The sequence below is a fragment of the Elephantulus edwardii genome, unplaced genomic scaffold (genome assembly GCF_000299155.1).
Source record: "Elephantulus edwardii isolate Elephantulus edwardi_28Jun2011 unplaced genomic scaffold, EleEdw1.0 scaffold00184, whole genome shotgun sequence".
NCBI lineage: Eukaryota > Metazoa > Chordata > Mammalia > Macroscelidea > Macroscelididae > Elephantulus > Elephantulus edwardii.
The window spans coordinates 6,303,735-6,323,839 of record NW_006399934.1 but is presented as its reverse complement, the minus strand read 5'-3'; the positions used below and the strand labels follow the sequence as shown (position 1 = coordinate 6,323,839).

Below are 20,105 nucleotides of genomic sequence, written 5' to 3'. Positions count from 1 at the left end.
TTCAGTAACTGGGATAATCAGAGACAGTGCGATTGGCACAGGACAGAGCAGAGTTTAGGGCTGTTGTACATAGGGTCGCTATGAGTCGCAAGTGACTCGATGGCACATAACAACAATGAGTCGCAGTGGCCTGGACAGCACTTTAACAACAGGAACGACACTACACCCATAACTCTGACAGTTTGACCAAGGAATGAAAAGGGCTTCTAACTTGGAAATTAAACAACATATTGCTAAACAACGTTTTGATCCTGTATTTTTTTAAGGATATAAAAATGAAAATACAGCAAGCCAATGTTTGTTAAATACACAATAGTATTGAATGGCAATCTCTAGCAATACTGGATGCATACATTAAAGAGAAATAGAAAAGATTTCCCGCCAACTATGGAAATCCTTGTAAAGGTCTATGCATCTGAGAACTAGACAATGAATAAAGATGATAGAAAAATGGCTGATGCCTTTGAACTGTAGTGTCAGAGAATAGCACTGAATATCCCATGGACTGCCAAAAGAACAAACATGTCTTGGAGGAAGTGCAGCCAGAGTGTTTCTTGGAGGCAAATATGATAAAATTTTGTCTCATATACATTGGGCATGCTGCAAGGAGAGGCCATTCCTTGGAGAAGAAGGGACATCATGATTCGACGGGTTGGAGGGAGGCAAAAGAGAGGAAAGAAGAACCTTACCAGATGGATTATAGCAGTGACTGCAGCAAAGGGGTCAAGTATGTAAGGGATTGTGAGGATAGCACAGGAGTCAGATCTACTGTCTGTTGGGTCACTATGCGTTGCACCTAAGAAAGACAAAACTGCCGAAACCCGGGATCGAACCAGGGACCTTTAGATCTTCAGTCTAACGCTCTCCCAACTGAGCTATTTCGGCCACGTGGAGGAAAGCTATATCACTTGTTCTTCAGTGTATCACTCCTCTTTAATCTTCACAAGGTTCTCCTGTTTTGAAATATCCTGTCTGTATTTGGGAGCCTGGGAGGTTAGTGATGGTCAGCGGCTCAAATGTGCCTGCTCTGGACCGAAGAAATCCATCTTCCTTTAAGATCAGTCACAGTCTTGGGAACTGGATCAACATGGAGCTACTTGGAGTCCACAAGGTACTGGTTTTGGAAAATAATCCAGTTGATATTATCCACTCACTTACTTAAAACTATTCTGCCCATAGAATCCTTAAGTTTTGCAACTCGAGGCTTAAATTTATTCCTCAGTTCCTTCAATTTAAGAAATGTGGAGCGAGGTCGTCTCTCTTTGCATATTTCGTTATAATACTCTTCTTTGGCTTCCGAAGCTGCCCTTTGAAATTTGTTCAGCTCCGGTAGCTGCTTGTTGTCTTCCCTTTCTTTGGCTTCTTGAGCTCTAGTGCAATATATTCAGAATCTCTTCCAACACCTTGGTCTTTTCTTCCTCCTCTTATTGATATCCTCTCACAGCTCATCTAGTCCTAGTTTATCAGTGTTCAAGGCCTCAAACCTGTTTCTGAGAAGAGTTTTAAATTCAGGAGGGATAGACTCAAGGTAAAATTTTTATTCTTGTGGGTTTGATTTAATTAGCTTTAGCTTTAATTTGAACTTAGTTTTGAGTAGTTGACGGTCTGGTCTGTTCCACGATCAGCACCTGGCCTAGTTTTCAAAGCTGATATTGAGCTTCTCCGACGATTCTTTCCACAGATGTAATTGATCTGTTTCCTATGCGGACCATCAAGTGAAGTTCATATGTATAGTCGCTAGTTTATCATTCTTATAATAGTAAGTATTTGCAACGAATAGATCATTGATTGTGCAAAATTCTATCATTCTATCTTCAACCGCATTTCCGTCACCAAGTAAGTCCATGTTTTCCGACTACTGATACTTCTTCGCTGTTCCCAACTTTTGCATTCCAATCACGTGTTATTATTATTAATGCATCTTGGTTGCGTGTTCAGTCGATTTTTTTACTGTAAGAGTTGGTGGAAATCATCTATTTCCTCCTCTTTGGCTCTAGTTGTTGATACATGTATTTGAATGATTGTGGTATTAACCGTTCTTCCTTGTACTCATATAGATTCGTGTCTGAAAAATGCGATCCCATTTTTGGAGACGGGGATAAGGTGGAAGAGGAGGGGAAGGAGGGAATGAAACATGAAAGAGTCGAGATATGCTCCAAACACTTCTCAGAACACTAAGGGGATGTCCTTATCTCGTCTTACAGTCTTCCTTTTCATTCACTGAAAAGGTGATGCTGAAAGGGGACAGGGATTATTGAGTGACTGCAGGCTTCTTGCTTCAGAGAAGTAAAGAGGAAACGTTTAAAGACAACCTACTAAATGCGCTTATTTCTGTGTGTGTAAACTAAGTGTGTCTTTCATTGGAGAAAATGTCATAAAGTTGAGAAATGTTAACAAGCAGAGGAGTGTGTTTCAAACTTTCTTAAAGACCCGCTTCCAATGAACCAGATCCTTCCCACTATAGAGGGGGTGAACCCCTCTCTGAAATAATAGACACATTTCTGTGAAGTCTTGGTGCATCTGACAGTTGGCGAGAATGACACTCCACTACCTCAAATCGCACTCTTCCTTAAATCTCTATTCTTTAATGCTGTCACATCGCAAGACAAAGACTTTTAAAAATTCATATTCTACTTGGGATGGCCAAACTCACATTGATTAACCAAGGTGATTATTATTTTCTGGGCCAAGTTCTTAAGAGTACTCATAGGGAAACGTGGACTGCTCCCTTAAAATGGGCACCTATTCTGCAATTATATGGACTGGTGGTAAAATCTTTCGCGAGTGGAATCCAGGAAGTGACTTGTTTTGAAATAAAACTGGAGGTACTGGGGATCGAACCCAGGGCCTCGTGCATGCTAAGCACGCGCTCTACCACTGAGCTATACCCCCACTACTATGTTGTCTGCCGAATATATTTTTGTGAGTCTTTCAGGACAAAAGTACCAAGTTGATTTTATATTGAAGGAGAAGGGGTTTTTTTTAACAATATTATGACTTTTATTTGAAAATCAAACATTTGTAGCATTGAATTTTTATTATTCATAAAGGTCATAGGAAAAATCATACTCAAATCTTCGAAGCCCAATTTCACAAACAATAAAATCTTTAAAAAAATACATGGTGGAGACAGTTTATTTTCTTTTCTACCCGATTTCCCAGAGCTCCCTCATTCCATTTTTTTTTAATCCATGAAGTTTATATTCTCTCACAACCTCTCTGAATATAAATTTCTGCACTCTTTTGAGTGAGTCTTGGAAATTGCATTCGCTTTTACATAGGAAAGAGACACAAACCTGATTGTTTAAATTGCATGTGAAAATACTTTAAAATTGAGTGTAAATAACCCAGTGTTGAAGAGGCAATTCCAACTTCGTAATGAGTCTCTACTGGGTTTCCAAGGCTGTAAATTACTACACAAAGAGATTGACCACGTGGCTCCCACGCAATAGTTAGTGAATTTGAACCTCGAACTTTTCAGTTAGCAACCCTCATGTCATGTTTTGTCAACAGGACTGCTTATAATTTGGTAAAAATTGTTGTGCTTAAGTGCCATCTAGTCGAATAGAACTCATAAAGATTATATGAACAAAGATCTGAACCCTATTCTATATTGTGTCAAACTCTGACATACTAGAGGTCATCGCTGCAATCATTGTAGCAATCCATCTGGTTATGGTCTTTCTCTCCTTCGTCCTTCCTCCACCTTGCCAAGCATGATGTCCCGCTCCGAGGAATAACGTTTAGCAATATGTGCAAGGTATGTGAGACGAAGCTTGATCACCTTTGCTTCCAAGGAACATTTTGGCTGTGCCTTCTCCAAGGCATGTCTCTTTTGTCTTTTGGCAGTCCGTGAGATATTCAGTACTCTTTTCCAACACCACAGTTTCTATTTGAACTGTGATGTTGGAAAAGAGAACTGAATAGCCCTTGGACTGCAAAAAGAATGTACAGACATGTCTTGGAGAAAGTGCAGCCAGAGTACTCCTTGGAGGTAAAGATGGTGATGTTTCTTCTCAGGTATTTTGGGCATGTAGCTAGGAGAAGCTCTACATTGGAGAGGGACGTCATGCTTGGAAAGGTGAAGGATCAACTAAGGAGGAGACCCTCAATGAAATGGGTAGACACAGTGACTGCAGCAATGGCTTAAATGTGTCAGAGATGGTGAGGATGGCACAGGATAGGACAGCATTTAGATATGTTGTTCATAGGTCACTATGAGTTGTGCTTGCTTGACTCAGTGGCACATAACAACAACACATATCCACTGCTTTCATAGTCTTGTGTTTTATGCTGACTGATTTTACCTGACACAATTTTTATTTAGAAGTTGAGGAAAAAAATTGAATGAGTGACAATCCATAAGGAAATGGAAGAGCATGACGTAGAAATTTAGCATGGGTAGACAAAGACATTGAAATCTAGTTTTGTTTTGCCTATTTTAGTTGTTTTGTTTTTAAACTGTTAAGATTACCAGGACACCCCCCCCCCGAGAAGCTGTCAGTCTGTGGCCTCGCATCCACCCACAAATTCACCTAGAATCCGCTATCTTATTAGTGTTAATTCAGACTGTATAGGTAGTAGAAGAACGAGATAAGTAGAGTTGAGTCCAAGGATGGATTCCTTGTTTTAAGAATGTCAGATCAAAAGAATCTAACGTATTTTTCCTCAGGTCTCCAGACATAATTGTCATTTGCCTTTGTTGCTGCTGTTGTTTCTCCTTTTTCTGTTTTTCTTTCTTTACAGTGAAAAATAGAATCCATGATGGATAATTTGCTAATACATTGCCTGCCTTCTTTTGATCTGAGATGATCCTATGCTTGATAGGCTGAACGTTGCTGAGTAATGGTTTCTTAAGATGTCAGTTCCCAATCTCTGGACTCTATAAATGTAACCTTCAGCATCATGATGAATGGAGAGGAGACTGAAACTGTCAACAGCTTCATCTTGCTTGGATCCACAATTAACACCCTTGGTACCAGCAGTCAGGAAATAAGGAGTTGTGTTGCATTGGTAAAATCTGCAGTTATGGTCCTTTCCAAATTATTGAGGAGGAATAATATCCATCTGAAGACTAAGGTGCATCTCATTCAGGTCATAGTCTTTCCAACTGGCTATGCATCTGACAGCTGGACAATTAATAAGGATTGCAGAAAAAAAAATTGATGCCTTTGAGCTATGGTATTGGAACACTGAACACCTCGTGTATGGCCAAAAGAACGAACAGATCTGTCTTGGAGATGGTGCAGCCAGAGTGCTCTTTGGAGACAAGAATGATGAGGCTTCGTCTCACATACTTTGACATGTTGCTAGGAAGTGCTATTCCTAGAACCTAAAAAGACATGATGTTGAGAAGGGTGGAGGGTTGGTGAAGGAGAAGAAGACCCTCAACCAGGTGGATTGATACAGTGTCTGCTGCAATGGGCTCTTGTGTGTCAGGAAGTGTGAGGATGGTGCAGTATAGAACAGGGTTCAGATGTTTTATTCATAGTGTTGCTATGAGTCATACTCAACAGTATCTAACAACAGTGGAAAAAATGTCTTTGTAGGTGTAATTAGATTTAAGGTTTTGAAATGAAGGTATTATCCTGGACTATCAGGGTTGGCCTTAAATACAATCACAAGTCTTCAATAAAGAGACAAGAGAAGATTTCACATACAATGAGAAAATGGCACTGTAACAATTCCATCTACCGGACGCTGTCTGCCATGTAGCACAGTGAACTCAGCCCCATGCTCTGGGCAGAATATTTAGGGGTAGGAATAATCAGAAGACATACATGAATTAGAAGTAAGTAGAATGAGAGCTGGGAAGTGTTCTGTCGGATTTGACTATCAGGAATACATTTAATGATAATTTTTAGAAACAAAGAAAAAAAAACACCTTATTCTTGGGGTTGAACTCTGAATTCACACAGATTATCATTGTGATCTTAAAACTTCCATGAAGACCCAAAGAGTTTCATTTCACTAAGGCTCCAGAATCCTAGTAACAAGTGAAAGTAAATATAAGTTAAACTTCTTTTGACACTGAGATAACCTAATTGATTTAGGAGAGTTTTCTCCTCAGTTTGCTGCTGGTTCTCTAGAAGATAAGAAACTGATACAAGTGGCAGTTTTTATTGAAGTTGAACACTAGAGAAGTGTGGTTCACAAAAATGCAAGCCCAGGTGTAGGAGGAATGTGTGTGTGTGTGAAAATGTGTGTAAGAGAGGAGAGGGTGAGTGGGTAGTCTGGAAGTGTGAACACACAACTGTAATTCCGGAATCATTGAGTGGTTATCCTTCAAATTATACCTGGTGAATCCTGGATGCCAATGAGATTATCAGAAGTTCTTTATAAGAAGTTTATTTTTTTTTTGTCACAAAATATTCTAAACATCTTGAGGGTTGTATATTAATTGTCCTGTAACAACATTCAGAATTGATGACGTGGAGACAATGTTATTAAATATCTACTTGGATGCACAATTAATACACTTGATATTAGCAGTCAAAAGATTCAGAGATGTATTGCACTGGCAAAGTCTGTAGTCTGGGACCTCCCCAAATTATTGCAAAGCAATGATGTCAGTCTGAGGATTAAGGTGCGCCTGACTCAGGCAATAGTTTTTCAATCACTTGCTATACATCTGAGAGCTAGACAATTAATAAGAATGTCAAAAGAAGATTTGGTGCCTTTGAGCTGTGGTGTTGGAGAAGAGTCCTGAAGGTCTTATGAACTACCAAAACAAACAAACAGATATGTCTTGGAGAGGGAGAAGCCAGAATACTCTTTGGAGGCAGAAATGATGAAGCTTCATCTCACATACTTTGGGCATGTTGCTAGAAGGGACTATTGTTTGGAGAGGGACATCATTTTTGGGAAGGTGGAGGAATGACAAAGAAAAGGAAGACAGTTGACTAGATGGCACAGTAACTACAGCAATGGGCTTGAGGGTGTCAGAGATTTTAAGAATAGCACAGGATTGAACAAAGTTCAGATCTGTTGTTCATAGGGTCACAATGAGTCATACTTGACTCAATGGCACTAACAATAACAACAGCATACATGAGGAAGTAGTAATAAGATGTGTTCCAAATTAGCCGTTATCTCAGATCATAACACCTACTCATACCCAATATAGACTATTATTTAGGAAATCTGCAGCTATGTGAAGCGCCATTCTAATTCGTCTAGAACCAGGGAGAAGATTGCAAATTATCTGGTGCCATTTTGAAGAATAGAAGAGTGAAATCATGGTTTTCATGTAAAGAATGTTTACACACTGCTCTGTGATTTTGACTCACACACATGATTTTCATTTCTCTTTCATTTTAATCTCTCATCTTGGTCGGCCTCAATTTGTTGACATGAACAGGGTGGTTTAGTTTTGCCCAGGGACTTGCCCTGTCTTCTATAATAGAAAGTTTTACTATAATTGCTTGTACTGAAACTGTTCCTGAATCATACACTAGAGGATTAAGCAATTCCTTTTCAAGAATTAATAAGTTTTTTTTAAAAATTCAATGCGTCATCTTTTGAGTTATAATGACTTTATGGACTAGTGAGTAAAGTTTATGTTTCCATGTCCTTTTGCCACCAGTGTTGTTGTTAGGTGCTACTGAGATGACTATGACTCAGAGTGATTCTATGAAATATAAATGGAAGCATATCTGATTCTACACTATCCTCATAGTCCCCACCAGGCTCAAGCCCATTGTTGCAGTCACCAGGTCAAGCCATCTCCCTGACTGTCTTCCTCCCTCTCATTGACTCTCTATTTTTCTCAAATTGATGTTCTTCTTCAGACTCTGGGCCCTCCAGACAACATACCCAAAGTGTGTGAGAAGAAGCTACATCTTTTTTGCATCTAAGGAGTACCTTGGCAGCACTTCTAAAACTTTTAAAATTTTACTTTTTATTAATTTTTTAAATTTATTTACTCTTTTGGTAACATATGGTATATTCAATATTCTTCAACAACATTACAGTTCAAGTATATGAATTTTTCTTTGGTCTTCCTTATGCATTGTCCAACTTTGCTGTCATTGTTGTTATATGCCATTGAGTCACCTGTGACTCATAGCGACCCTATGTACAACAGCTCTGAACCCTGTTCTGTCTTGAGTCAGCCTCACTGACTCCGACGCACCTAATCCTGTTACACACCTCCCCCCCTCCCCCAGTTACTGTATACTGTATTAATCCATCTCATCTGGGGTCTTCCTCTCCTCCTCCTTCTATCCTTCCAAACATGATGTTCTGCTCCAAGTCCTTGCTGGCCACATGCCCAAAGTATGTGAGATGGAGCTTCAAAATCCTTGCCTCCAGAAGAGATATTTGGTTTCACCATCTCTACGACAGACTTATTTTCTCTCTTGGCAATCCATGGTGTGTGTTCAATACACTTCTCCAGCACCACAACTCAATAGTCCCAATCAAATGCTACATTACCTATATTCCCTTCCCCTCGCCAATTTCTTGATATTTAATTTCTCCCTGGAGAAAGCTATACAAAAGATGAGCTTGTTGAAGAATAGAATATTCAAACAAAACACTGGCAAATTTCCCAAGTTAGCCTCCATTGAATCTTAAAATAAGTCATCCTTTTTCTGGGCCAAAGTTAAGCACTGCTTTGCTCTTAAAGAAGCTCTTCAGTCTAGCATATATTACTTATTTTCAGTTGTATATTTTCCCCCATATCTCCATTCTATATTTCCTGTGGCTTTCTCACTCTAAATTCTTGGCTTTTGTACTTCTTCCCCCCCCCCTGCCTTAAGTACAAACATAAACCTCTTTGGAAGAGTCTATAGCTAACTAAATATTTGTCTTTGGGTCCAACTTCAAATATAATAGAGAAAACAGTGGGAATGATTCAGTGTTATTTTAGGCTATTTTTCTTTTGCAACTTGTATGACCTTGATGCAAGTGGGAAACAGACATTATGAAACAGTAATATTCATAGTAATAGAAACGACAGATACTGATGTTTTGCTCCAAGTTGCTATGAGTCACTGGTGACTCAATGGCATATAACAGCAGATGCTCTGCTGGAGAAGGAGGGACAATCTCCTCCTGTATCAGTCAGATCCGATTTGACAGTACACAGACACACAAAAAATAAAATTTTTTAAAAATAAAAGAAAAAAACCCAAATGATCCGTTTCTACACTAAAAACAGTATGACTTATAAGACTAGCTGTGAAAATGACTCCTAGGACTAGCTGTGAATCTATCTTTCAAGAAGTAAATCAGAACCTGAGGAAGTTTTTGTCCACACTTTATAAAAGCTTAAAGGCATTTTAGGTCTTCAAAATCTAATACAGAGTTTAGAATGCAATGGAGGAGTGATTAACGCAAAAGTTTCTGAAGATTTGGAGGCAGCTGGTGAGGGAGAGACCGCTAAGAGTTTTGAAGTGATTACTATCTGTTAAGCAGAGTGGAGGTTGTGTCGATGGAGCAGAATCTGGCAGGATTTTGGTCTATTATACATAGGGTAGCTGTGAGTCTTGATGTCACCTAACCAAAAAAAAAAAAAAAATCCTATTTTTAAACAGTTGCAGAACAGAGATGAAAAGAAAAAGATAGCACAGTCTTTTAGATTAGGAAAAAGGAAACTTTACGCCAAATTTGATTTTGTCTGTTGGTTTAAAATATTAGGAAACACCATATTATTGTGAATGGGCGAAGCCTCAGTGATAATAACACAATTTCAAAAATGACTCAAAAATAGAAACATTTTACAAATAATTTCCTCTAGGATAGGAAACGGGGAGGGGGGAAATCCAGCCAACTATTTTTTATATGTACCCTCTGTAATCCATGTCATAGTACTTAAATCAGTGTTTACCTAGTTTTAAGGCACAAATAATCTATGAAAATTCTGTTAAAATGTTGGTCCTAGTTCAGCAGGTCCGGGGTAGGCTGACACTGTACATTTTTCACGGCCCTCTTCTGATGCAAAGAACTCTCATCTGGTTCAAGGCCCACACTGACGAAAAGTCAGTTCCTTGTGTCAGTGGCCTAGTGAGTTACTAAGGGGCTGCACTGTCAGGACTAGAACTTCAGTTCGACTCCATCATCTCTTCAGCGGAAGCGAGATGGGCGGTCCTCCTGAGTGGTTTTGCTGCCTCTGAAAACCACTGGAAGGTCAGCTATTGGTCGACTGTACGTAATAACAACATTGTTTTGTAGTGTCTTCCAACTATTCATGGTTCAGAAAACTAAAGAAACTAAGAGAAATTGAAGCCCTAGGATTGTATCTTTCTGTCCTTATACTTTCTTGCTTGCTTTATTAATAACGCTGAGCAGTAGAATTAAAGATAAACGGGTTAATCAATTCGGGTCGAGGAGTTGTATAGTGGGGGTCTTTGTAATCTCTGTCCATTGGCTGAGACCGGTAAACGCTCAGTGGAAACTGAACAGCAATACGTAGTTAAGTACGAAAGTTAGTTTCCTGTTTGGGAAAGGGAAAACGAGAGAGAGAAAGAATGTAGCAGGAGGAGGGGGGAAGAAATATCTTAAAAATTTAATTAAATGGTGAAATTTGAAGAAAATGGAGGTGTCAGGGAAGCGAAAGAGAGGAAGATGAATAAAAATGGACAAATCTCAACCAAGACTGGAGTATCCAGAAAAAGTAAGCAAACACAAAGTACCAGCATCAGAAATTAAATAAAGCTATCCCTACAGCCAACAAAAGAATAATGAAGTTAGAGATTTCTCTCACTCTAAGTCAGAATCAACTCAGAGCTGCACATCCAACTCATTGGAAGATTTCTGGCACTTTCGGTAAAGCTGCTGACGGGAGTAAAGAAACGCCCAACGTGGGGCTCGAACCCACGACCCTGAGATTAAGAGTCTCATGCTCTACCGACTGAGCTAGCCGGGCTACACTGACAAAGCGGCTGAAACACCATGCCACATACTTTGCTGACGTTAAGTGAAGTCACTTTTAGGAAAAGTTTATGCTGCGAAAGGCACAAAGCAGAGCTTAGTCACACTGTGATTACAACCGTGGGTTGGAGCATGACGGATACTGTGACAATAGAGCAGGATAGGGCAGGGTTCCGATCTGCTCAGAGTTGCTGTTAGTCATAATCGACTGGGTGACACCTAACAACAGGAACAATGTTACACACGCATCAATTTAACAATGAAATACAACTATATGCAAGTTATGGGGGGGGGGCACTGGAAGCAAGAGTGGCATCCACTTCCTAAACAACATGCCTCTGGAAACTTTATGAACTTTGATAAATGACGATAGTTATGAAAAGGCTTCAGGCTTTTTGCTCATAGGATCGCTATGAGTCGAGCTCGACCAGACGGCAATCAACAACAACAGGTAAAAAGAAGTCTTTTAACTTGGAAATTACGCGACACACTGCTAAATGATATTTAAGTCAAAGAAGGATAATGGAAGACGAATTATTGTCTCTGAGCTGTTGTATTGGAGAAGAGTACTGAATGGACAGCCAAAAGAAGGACTAGGTATGTCTTGAGGCCAGTGCAGCCAGAGAGCTCTTTAGAGAAAAAAAGTGTGAAGTGGTGAAACATTAAACACAAAACAAAAAAAGAACGATGACGCTTCATCTCACATACTTTGATCATATTGCCAAAACAGGCTATTGCTTGGAGAAGGACATCACGCTTGGGAAGGTGGACGGTCAGTGAAAGCGAGAAAGACCCTCCACAAGTTGGATTGACACAGTGTCTGCAGTAACGGGCTCAAATGTGTCAGAGATTGTGAGGCTGGCCCAGGATAGGACAACAAGGTTCAGGTCTGTTATTCATAGGGTCACTGTGAGTCACACTCATAACGACACTGAGCAGCAAATCCTGCCAATCTCTTCCATGTTTGAACCCATTTTTACAGTCACTGTGTCACTCCATCGTGTTGAGGTTCTTCTTATTTGTCTCTTATTCTCTACCTTTTCCAGCACGATGTCCTCATCTCAGGACTGGCTCCCTCCTTACAACAAAGTATGTTAGACAAAGTTTCACCGTTCTTACTTCTAAGGAGCACCTTTCTTGTTTCTAAGGATCACCTGGCTACACTTCTTCCATAATAATGTGGGATAGAGAGGGTGCAGAAAAAACAAAACAGAACAACAGAAAGAAAGAAAAGAGGAAAGAAAAAAAAAAAAAAGAAACCCACGCCTTGGAGGTGCCGGGGACCGAACCCGGGACCTCATACATGCAAAGCATGAGGTTTACCACTGAGCTACACCCCCCACTGTTAACGCCTAAGCAGAGACTTGAGCATCAAGCACTCCTTTCTGAGACACAATCCTGGGAGTTTGCTCAAGACCGCTGAGCAGTACCAGCAGCTGCTTTTCAGGAAGAATTTAGGAACCAGAGGTAAGGATATGGAGTTTTTCGAGTATAGGATTACAAACTCAATCTCAATTATTTTGATTACCACTAGTCATGTATGTCTGAGGGAGCTAAGAAAAAGTCTGGATTCTCTCACTTCCTTTCCAATCTAAAGTCTAAACTAGCACTAAGAAGATAGAGGATTCCAAGTGAATTAAAGGGTGGACGTGAGACCCCAGAACGATTACTTTCAGGAGGCTAGAGTTATGGCAATCCTGAAAGATGAAATTAAAACAAAACTTGATTTATATGAATTGTCCACACATGTTGAATTTCCATTTCGTGCTATTCAATTTCTTTAGGTTCTGCAAATCAACCAATTTTCTTTTCTATTTTTAAAATAAAATTATTTCAGGAAACATCAGTTACATGACACTATCAAAGAAGTTACATATATACAGTTATCTATCTCTGTGTGTGTGTGTGTGTGAATGATATGGAAGTATTAAAATAAAAATTATTAGTTGCCAAAAAACCCAAAAGTTAGTATTTCACAGACATCTAGGCTCTTTCACTGTAAGACAACACCCATTCCTATTGTTGTTTCTCATGTAACCAGTCATATCTGATTAGAATTTTCTAGTGTTTATTTAAAACAAACACACTCTGCTGTGAAGAATTTATTATTTCTTTGGCATTTTTCCTACCTTCAGTTCACCCAGAGTACCATTACAAACATTTATTTGGATAAATTCTTTTTCTTCTTTCCCAATCATGTTGTTTGTTTAAAATACAAAACCATCAAAAATTAAGTCTACTGCCGTCCAGTCAGCCCCAACCTATAGCCCCCCTTGCACTGTGGATGTTGCTATATGCTGTCGAGTAGCTTGTGACTCATAGAGATCCTATATATACAATAGCTCTGAACCCTGTCCTATTCTAAACCAGTCTCACTGTCTCTGGCACACCTACCCTCATTACCCCAGATACCATGTCGGTCCATCTCACTTAGTGTCTTCTCCTATGCTGTCCATCGATCTTTTGAAGCATGATGTCCTTCTCTAAGGACTGGTCCCTTTTGACCACATGCCCAAAGTATGTGAGATGGAGCTTCAAAATCCTTGCCTCCAAGGAGCAGCCTGATTTCACTCTCTCCAAGACAGAGCTATTTGTTCTTTTGACAGTCGATGGTATGTTTAATACTCTCCTCTGGCACCACAACACAAAGGGATCAGTTTTTCTTCTATTGTCCTTATTCACTGTCCAGCTCTCTGATGCATAGCAAGTAATTGCAAAGATCACTGCTTGAATGAGGCACACCTTAGTCTCTAGACTAACATCATTACTCCTCAGTATTCCGAAGAGGTCCTTGACAGCTGACTTTCCCAATATAATTCATCTTTTGATTTCCTGCTACTGCTAGCAAGAATGGACTCAGGCAAGCTGAAACTGTTAACAACAATCTCAATCTCTTCTTCATCTATTTTGATGCTGCCAGTTGGTCCAGTGTTGATAATCTTTGTTTTCTTGATGATGAACTTTCAAAGCTGTAAATCTCTACAATAAGAGACTGTCCATCTTCCTGGTAAATTCTAATCATCAATCTTTGCCCAATTCATTACCTCCTAGGCTGCCAAGATCAATGGCATCAGCAATATCCTTCATGCCATGGCCTTTTCTGAATCCAGCTTGAATTCTCTATCATCATACAGTGACTATGGGTCCTTCCCACCTCCTTTTTATAAAAAAAATAAAATTTTTATTGTATACTGGTTTACTTAAACTATTGGTTCTTGATCATATGCTACGTCCTGAAATGGTTCATGTTGACCAATTATTTTTGGAACAGTGACTCTGTGTATTCCTTTCACCATCTTTTTTTATTATTTTTTAAAAAATTAATTTTAATGAGTTTCCAGAGACTTTGGCTTTCCATTCATTCATTCATTGTTGCACTTTTCTCCCTGCCCAACCTCCACCTCCCCCAGTTCTCTCTTCTCTTTGAAAAGTAAATGAAAAATTCTTTCATTGTTTTACAAACCCTCCCCCAGGTCCACTCCACTATGCAGCCTTCACTCTGGATTCCTGTCATGTCAAAAACACTTACTCACATATCCCTTTTAAACAGTTTTCTTCCTCATCTGCTTCAATGCTGTATACATTATTGAACCCATCTTTCTCAGTCTTCCCCCAACCTCGAGGTCAGTCCTGTTTTACAATAGTGGCACTATGCAGTATTTGTCCTTTTGTGACTGAGATACTTCACTAAGCATAATGTCCTCCAGGGTCACCCATTTTTAATAATATTGCATGAGTTTCTTGTTTTTCAATGCAGTGTAGTATTCCATTGTGTGAATATACCACAGCTTTTGTATCCATTCGTTTGTTGGTGGGCACTTAGGTTGTTTCCAACTCTTTGCTATTGTGAACAAAGCTGTGATAAACATAGGTGTGAAGCTTTCATCATCTTTTGATGCTTTCTGCATCGTTCAAGGTTTTGTCCATAGAATACTTCAGTGTTGATAACTCAAGCCTTCAATTAATTGTTCATTTTTTTCAGCTTGAAAAATGCCAAATGTGTTTCTAGAGTTTGGTTTATAACTAGCACCTTTCATTATAATAATTTGCATTGTCTTTTTGAGATGCAACAACAGCAATGATACTTGCAGCATGATACTGTTTGGGCTGCTAACCAAGAAGTCGGAGGTTCAGATTCACCAGCTGCTCTCTAGGAGAAACATGGTCAGTCCCTCCATGTAAAAACTTACAGCCTCAGAAATCTGGTGAAGGCTTGTTATGGAACCAGAATTGTCTCAACACCATTGGGTTATTTATACTCAAGTATAGAATATACTAAAAAAATACTTTAAATACTTTTATTCATTTGTTTTAGCCTATGTAAAAGACTAATGTATTTCCAAAAATCAAAGGAGTGCAGAAAATTGTAATCACAGAGTTTGCACAAGACTATCGCCTTGAGATTCACATGAACAATGAAGGAAAATGGAGGAACCCTGGAAAATCAGATTGGAATATCAATCCTCTCTACCATGAAAAAGTACTCTTATCATTAAGGTACACTTCTCCTTGAACATAAAATGAACTTGGTTGCTCCATTCTCAAAGACTTAAAGAAAAGTATTCTCAAATGAATGTTATATGAATGGGTATAACTTAATGGGTAGAGCACTTGTTTAGCATGTACAAGGTCTTGGATTTGGTAAGATACTGCACAGCAGTCCCAAAGGCATGCTGTTCAAATCCACCAGCTGCTTCACGGAAAAGGAGGAACAATCTCCTTCTATGCAATTTATTGTCTCTGAAAATCCACTGAAGGGTCAACTATGGGTAGGTTCTGACTAGAGAGTAAAAATACAACAATAACCTCTACTTTTTACTCTCTAAAAGATAGCCATTGGCATTCCATTTGCAGAAGACCTTCACCACCAGTCCCTATAGTTTCAGAAGAGTTGCCCATTTTTATGGAACTATTTGACATTTCCCAATGAGTGAGTACCCTTAAGTACTTGACCCAGAATATAATGATCACCTTAACTAAGCAATCTGACCATCCAAACCAAAACATGAATTCAAAATTTTTTGTCTTTTGACCTAAACTAGGTGGATGTCTTGTAAGAGGGAAGCTTGAAGACCATGGTAGGGGCATTTCCTCTGTAGAAAAGGAAGAGATTCCTTATTGCAGAAGACTCCGTAATAGATGAGCAATCAAAAGATCTAGAGGCCTTTCATAATCCACCGTCTCTTTTTCCTCCAAAAGCTATAACTAGTTTCTTTACAAAAAGCTGTCATGGAGTCGAGTATGACATATAGCAACCCTGTCAACAACAAATTTGAACCTTGTCCTATTCTGTGCCATCCTTGCCATCCATAATATGCTTGAGCCCATTGCAGCAGTCACGGTCAATTTATCTTGTTTAGGGCCTTCCTCTCTTCTGTTGATATTCTATGATGTCCTTCTCCAACAATAGCCTCTTCTAGGAACATGCCCAAAGTATGTGAAATGAAACTTTGTCAGCCTTGCCTCTAAGGAGCCCTCTGATTGCACTTTCTCCAAGATATATCTGTTTGTTCTTTTGGCAGTCCATGGGATATTCAGGACTCTTCTCCAACACAGTGATGGGCAAGGCATCAATTCTTCATCCTTATTCATGACACAGCTCTCAGATGCATAGCAAGTGATTGACAAGAAAATGGTCTGAATCAGGCACACCTTAGTCTCAAAACGGACATCATTATTCCTCAGTAATTTGGAGAATTCTTTGATTGCAGACTTGTCCGATGCAAGAGATATCCAAATCCACTTACTGTCATGGAGGCAATTTCAATTCATCGAGACCCTCCATTGGGTGTGAGAGTATCTGTCTTATTTTCTACTGTGTGGCTTGTGGGTGGCAACTGCCCAGTTTACCCACCGTGACACCAGAACGTCTTAGGAAGAACTAGAAAAGTTAACAAAAAGCAAATTTCATTAGAAATTCTTCCAGGTGGTTGAGGGTGCAGTCTGGTGATTGCAAAGATCATGGCTTGAATCACTTGCACCTAAGTCCTCAGACTAACATCGTTTCTCCTCCGCAATATGGAGAGGTCCCTGACAGCGATCTTGCCCAATGCGATATATCTCCTGATCTCCAGAACTTTGATAAATGAGGAGAAAAGTCCGAGGAGCAGAAACAGTACATAGTTGGTCTGACACGCAGTGTAATAGCATAAAAGAGTAGTTAAGCGATTTAAGAAAGAGTGGCATTTGAAATGGCCTGTCATTCTTGTCAGTTGGTGAAAGGGAGATCCACCAAGACTTCTTAGAATTGTCTACTATTTCAAGGAAAGTTTTCACTCCCTCTCTCTCTCTTTAGCTGTGGGTAAATGAAAGCAGGTACTTGAGAAGGTTCGAAACACGCTCCTCTACTTGTTACAATTCCCAATATTTCTGTAAATTTATGTTGGTTTTTTTTTTTTAAAAAAAAAAAAAGCACGTTTGCCCTATTTATACGGAAATAAATGCATTTTTTCTGTGTGGGGGGGTTGTCTTTAAATGCTTCCTTGTTTCTTCTCCGAAGCAGGGAGCCTGCAGACTCTCCCCTTTCAGTGTCACCTTTTCAGTGACAGAAAAGGAAGACTGCAAGAAGAGAGAAGGAACAGGCTCCATCATGTCATCCAAAATCCCCGTAGTGTGTTTGGAGCGTGGAAGAGCCAGAAACGCCCAAGCAGAAAAATTGTTTCCTGGTTTCTTGATCTGGGCTCTTTGATACCCTCCTTCCCCTCCTCATTCACAGTCTCCAAAAACTGTCTCGAATGAGAGGTAACGAAACCCACAGAATTTTATATGAGTGGATAATGTTGAGTAAGGGTAGTTTTCTCAAACCAGTGTCTTGTGCTCCTTGCTGATCCAGCTCAAGGCCGTGATTGATCTTAAGAGGAAGACATGAGTTCTTTCTGCCAGAGGAGGGCGCGTTTGAGTCGCTGACCACCATCCACCCGGCTCCCGAATATGGACGGGTTATTTCAAAACAGGATCTAACACAACGTATACAAACTTTGTAAGCAACCTAAGATAAAAGGCGGGGGGGGGGGGGAGATATGTCTCTAACCTGTGAAAAGGGGGAAGAAACACACACAAAAAGGAGAAGCTTGCAGAGAAAGGGTGAGTTATATTTTGAAGCCCAAACGACAAATACACTTCCTATCTAGCTGAAATAGCTCATTTGGGAGAACGTTAGACTGAAGATCTAAAGGTCCCTGATTCAATCCTGGGTTTCGTCAGTTTTGTCTACCGGTGTAAAACTGCATATCTTTAAGATCTATTTCTCAGGCTTTTAGGACAAAAAGACTGCATGAAATTCCTCCATCCAAAAATGAGAACATGAAAACTCTATGTTTCTATAGCTGTACTTACTGATTTTAGCAAATTCTACTAATCTCCTTGCAAATCTTCATCATCTCTTATTCATCCCTGCAATCATCTTGTTAGTGTTCATACATGTTTTACATATTTTATTTAAATGTAGAAAATGGAACAAGAAAACTTGAATTTCGAGGCAAGAGCCCTAACGGTTAAGATGTAGGTTGCTGACCTGAAGGTCCTCAAGGTTAAACCCTTTCCAGCCCCTGAGAGAAGAGCTCGTGATGGGCTCTGGAAAAACACAGCCTAGAAAACCCCAAGCAACAGTTCTACTCCGTTAACTAGGGAAAGAAATTGCAATATGACAGATGCTGCCGCCCTTAGAGGGAGCGCTGGTGGCGTGGTGGTTAACGTGCTCAGAAGGGAGTAGTTTGAACTCGCAGGCCTTTCTCCCTCCAGGAGGTGTGGAATTCCTGCTATAAAGATTGAACTCAAAACCAAACGGATCTATGCTTTGCCTTATGGGGCCACTGTGAATTGTGGGCTTGATGTTAGTGAGTTTGGGTTGAATTTATCATTCATTTCTGCTTTAGTGGTGTGCACGTGAGGAAGAGGGGGAGAAAGGGTGTTTTCTAATAATAAGAAATGATGTCTCAAATTGCAGGAAATGTTTCAAAGTCCTGTAGAAAAAGAATCACCATACTACATGAATGCATATATTTGAGTGTGGTGTGTGAATCGGGTACATTGCAATCAGGAAAACTGCGTTTGTATCTTGAGTTCACTCTATTACTGAATTGTTTTTATTAAGATGATTGTTGCACATCATCAGGCTTTTGAAATATTTTAAGAATATCTTCAATCTTTTTACTTAAATCCCTGCAACATCACTGTACCCTTTACAAAACATTCCAAATACCATTACTTTTGTTGGGGGGGGGGACCCAAACAAACAAAACCACAACAACCAACCAAGCAAGTAATTTCGTATTTTAAAAATTTTTGCTCAACATTCATGAGAGGCTCTAGAAGAAAGCAAATGGCAGTAAAGCCATCACATTCCCTTCCTCTCCCAACATCAACATTTTCTTCACATTCTTGGCTAGGAATAACATCTTTTTCTCTCTTCTTCCCTCTCCGGCTCCTCGACCTCAGTTTGTATTCTTTTTCTCCTTTCCAAGTTAAGTGTTTTGATTTCACAGGGGGCTCCTACATCAGAACTGTATCAAGTTGCAAAAGGAAAAATGATAAAAAAGTAAGAATCGATAATAGGATAGACATGCTGACTCTAAAGAAAGGGAACCACTTTATCCACGAGGTCACTGAAGCCAACTCAACACAGATGGCTGCATTTAATTTCTTAAAGAAATACTAGGAGATTCAAATCCACCAGATGCTTCACTGGGGAAGGAGAGGCAATCTCCTCCTGTGCCAGTCGGATCTGATTCAACGGTACACAACAAGGGGGGGAGGGGGAAGAAATAATAGGTTGAACAGGATCAGTGAACAGTTTTTTGTAAAGGAGGAATGATTTACATTAAATCGAAGTGAGAGGCATATGTCCATTACTAATGATTATAGGTGTCATTAGTCTACATCTAATATCTTAAAAAGAGGTCAATTGAAAAAGGATGTTGAAGAAATGAAGGAAGTCCTTCATGTGACCATATTCTTCCAAGTTCAAACATGAAAACTAAATATTGGTTTACTCTCTGCTGCTGAAGTGCTCTTAGAACCAAACCTGATCAGACACGGTTGTCTCTAGCCAGTGCTGCCTAATAGAAATCAAATGCGAGCCACCAGTGAAGGACACTGATGTAACTTAAAATTTTTTGGTAGCCACATTAATCAAGTAAAAATAAACAACTGAGTTTAATTTTTTTTTCTATAATTATATTTTATTAATTTTCATAAACATTTACAGAGATTTTGGGCTTCCACTCATTCAT

General features: G+C 39.6%; 4 non-coding genes across 4 annotated transcripts; all 4 read right to left on the bottom strand.

Moving 5' to 3' along the window:
• Window positions 1-812: 812 nt before the first annotated feature.
• Window positions 813-885, bottom strand: TRNAF-GAA. The gene has a single exon. It is a non-coding gene; the product is annotated as a tRNA-Phe (tRNA).
• A 1,935-nt stretch (window positions 886-2,820) lies between these two features.
• On the bottom strand, window positions 2,821-2,892 carry TRNAA-AGC. The gene has a single exon. It is a non-coding gene; the product is annotated as a tRNA-Ala (tRNA).
• Window positions 2,893-10,797: 7,905 nt separating this feature from the next.
• On the bottom strand, window positions 10,798-10,870 carry TRNAK-CUU. Its single transcript has one exon. It is a non-coding gene; the product is annotated as a tRNA-Lys (tRNA).
• Window positions 10,871-12,143: 1,273 nt separating this feature from the next.
• TRNAA-UGC lies at window positions 12,144-12,215 on the bottom strand. The gene has a single exon. It is a non-coding gene; the product is annotated as a tRNA-Ala (tRNA).
• Window positions 12,216-20,105: the final 7,890 nt, after the last annotated feature.